The 3,356-nt window shown below is 41.7% G+C and overlaps 1 long non-coding RNA gene across 1 annotated transcript; it reads left to right on the top strand.

The window, feature by feature from the left end:
• The first annotated feature begins 293 nt into the window (after nt 1-293).
• Nucleotides 294-2,005, top strand: LOC109308199. Its single transcript, XR_002100532.1, has 2 exons — nt 294-684; nt 1,965-2,005. It is a non-coding gene; the product is annotated as an uncharacterized LOC109308199 (long non-coding RNA).
• Nucleotides 2,006-3,356: the final 1,351 nt, after the last annotated feature.

Below are 3,356 nucleotides of genomic sequence, written 5' to 3'. Positions count from 1 at the left end.
CCACCTCACTGGTCAGTCAGGGAGCCAGCAGGGTTTTTGTTACACAGCAGGGAGCATTTATCACTCCATCAGCAAAACAAAAGGATCCAAAGAAGGAATAATTAGCTCCAAAAAGCCTTGAGTGTCACTGTCCTGTCTGCCTTGTCTCCCACAGCGTGGACCCTAGCTAGCGTATGGTCTGTTAGCTAATGCTGAGAGGTGTCTGTGTAAGGCAGAGGGGAGGGGGAAATCCCTGCTTGAGCAGGGAGTGTTGGGGTGGGGGGAGGAGGAGGAAGCCATGCAGATGACCTATACCTGGACAAGCAAATATGGTGCTTGCCTCACTGATAATCTGTCTCTCGGGATCAGATTAATGACTGAACCCCCTCACATCTTTTTGTTCTCCAAAGCATGTAGTGAAACTGGACTACCTAATAGCTGCAACCAGTCCTATTTCTGAAAAATGATGAGCTATTTTTGCTTTACACCACTGTCAACATATTTGCAGATTTAAGGATTTGATTAAAGCATCTTCTTGCTTATCACAAGGTTGATCAAGTGTGTGCAGTACTATATCAGATATGCCGCAAGGACTGAGAATATTGACAAGAACAGAGAACATTGTTGCAAGAGCACAGCCAAACTTGATGTTGTCTCTGGATAGTGAAAGCGGATCACTCTCCAATTAAAAATGTCCATATGATGGTACATAGATGCTCAGGAGACACCAGCTGAGCCAATGAGAACTGCTGAGGCCAGGTACAGACATTACACCTTTACCAGTACAAGATATTGGAAACTGGTGTACACTCTTAACAGAACAGAAGTTTGGCATGCATAGGCTGACTTAAAATTTAAAGTTTAAGAGCTGTCCTCCTTCTTTCCCCCTTTCCCTGCCCTCCTTCCCTAGGGTGAATGTATGTTCTGCTCACTACTGGTTCAAACTATGCCACTTACAGAAAACCACATAACTTAGATTATTTCTGCCTCAGGCTTTTTGAATGTCTGTAACCTAGCCTGAGTGGACAACTGCAGCACAGTCATGGGCTAAGTAAAAATTAGATTACCAGATCATTTGAATAAAATGCGAAACTCATTCCTGATTCTGACTTTGAGACTATTATCCAGATTGGACTGCTCTGTAAATCATCAGCAAAATGATATTGATCTAATCGCAAGTATAAACTGTAGTTGGCATTTTACCTTTAAAGCAATGATTTTAGTTCCCTAACCACAGCAAAGTTCAAACTGTGTAAGCACAAAGAATTCCCCTAAGAGAAGTTAATTAGATTTTTGCCTGTATAAAAAATTATGTAGGCTTCTATTTACCGAAGAATAGTTGGCAACTTGGACCCCATTTCCAGTTACCTATAACAGATGTAACGCATCAGATCTGAATCCAGATTCCCCAAAGTTTAATGTGTTCCAATTCATCATTCCAATTTGTTCCATTACAGATTGACACCCAAGTCATGAACCGTGATATAGTATACACTTGAACCTAGATTCAATGTTTCCCGAAGTTCCTGGCATGGGAGTTTCAATCCAGTGTTTTGTTTGCGTATCTCTCTAGAAAAGCAATGTTTGTGTCTCTGCATATCTGTCATGTAAAGAACTGCAAACAGACATAATGTAGAGGATTTATATGAGAGTAAAAGCAGTCTTCAGTCAACAGAAGCCTACAGAGGCTCTCAATGCAGGCAACAATCTCATTAAGCTCCTTTGGAGAATGTAACTTTAATAGGAATGTTGCTTACATGTGGAGTGTAAGTTCAGGTCCATTAAAAGCCAAGAATACTTGTTTCTAAAACTTTCTGACAAGAACAAATGTTTATAGTTTCTCAAGGTAATTAAATAAGCAAACCCTTAATTAGGTGGGTACAGATTAAAATCTGTCTTATCACCATAACAAAGAGTGAGAAAATGATTTTTGCCAAAAAAAAAAAGAATGAAACTTCTTCTCTCCTCCTTTACGCTTCCAACAGATGACCTGAAATAAACACCAAGCTGACAGCATTTCAATTTTCAAAAATAAAAATGTTCAAATCCACCGGCCAGATCAGACCCACAGACCAACCAACCCTGCATACAGGATCCAGCATGTGTCTTGGAGTGGGTGGAATGGATGCCACATACAGCATGGTCCTGCTCCAGGACTCGCATATTGCCCGTGGGTCAACTCCAAAACCCATGGGCAGCACCAGGGGCCAGATGAGAGGGCTCCATGGGCCAGATCCTTGACAACCCTGCAGTAAAGTAACCTAAGAAATTAAGGTCAGATTTTAATGTTGGCACACACATTTCCTAATGCCTGACTTTAGCTAGCAAGCAACTTGATTTGTGTGTACAAGGGTAGCATTTAGCCATGTGAATATTGTTCATAAACATTGTTCATGCCCTAAGTAACATGTGACTGAGTGGCAAACAACAGGTGAATGAGTGGGGCATGAGCCCTAGGCACTGCCTAAAGTGGAGATGCTGGAGTGGAGCTAGGGGCATGCCTCACGCTTCCATCCCTCATCCCCTGCACCTTCCCTGCAGTGCCTTCAGTGGTAGTGGGGAGCACAGAGCAATAGTGGTAGGGCGTGGCACAGGAGCAATGGCCACGAATTCACTGCTGAAAATCAGTGTGGCATTTTCCCCTCCCTGGAGCAGGGAATGGCTGACCACAGTCTCTGCCCATGGTACGGTACTGGTGGCAAAGGCTGAGATTCAATTCAGTCTCAGGTCTATGTTACAAACCTGAAGAAATTACCAGAATTTTTACATATGCAAATAATTATAGCTCAAGTCAAAGCCTTGGAAAATCAGATTGTTTGTATCTGAGCTTTGGGTCAGACCCCTTATGTGCACATTTGTCTGTGTGTAAATCTTTTCAGTACCTAGTGATTGTTAGTAGAGGGCTTTGAGCACAATGCAATTTATTTTTGTGCTACAGCCATTTGCTCTATAAATTAACAGCCAAAACTTGTGCACATTACAAAGCCTGTGCCTGTTTTACAGTTAAACTTTAGAAAGCCATTTATGCTTAAATGATTTACATGGAAGTTGTTTATAGTAATGCAATTCCTCTTAGATAAATAAATTACTTCTGCCAAAAAAATTACCTAACATGATCTTTTCATTACATGTGAATAGTCTGCAGGTAGATTTACACTGATCACACAAAGAGCCCAACACTGTGGCAAAGTTGAGAATAAAGGGCTCTGATGCATGGTAAAGCTGAAATGAGTAATGTGTGACAATGGCTAAAATGAGAAAAAGAGACATATTCTGGCAACTGATCCTGCCAGGTGCTGAGTTCCATTGGTTGCAGTTGAAGCTAAGGACTCTCAGGATCTTTCAGGAGGCAAACAGCAATGGGGAATCTAAATTTG

This window comes from Crocodylus porosus, unplaced genomic scaffold (genome assembly GCF_001723895.1).
Source record: "Crocodylus porosus isolate Cpor-Errol unplaced genomic scaffold, CroPor_comp1, whole genome shotgun sequence".
In the NCBI taxonomy this organism is placed as follows: Eukaryota; Metazoa; Chordata; order Crocodylia; family Crocodylidae; genus Crocodylus; species Crocodylus porosus.
Note: the sequence above shows the minus strand (reverse complement) of the source record. Positions and strands in the feature narration are given on the sequence as shown.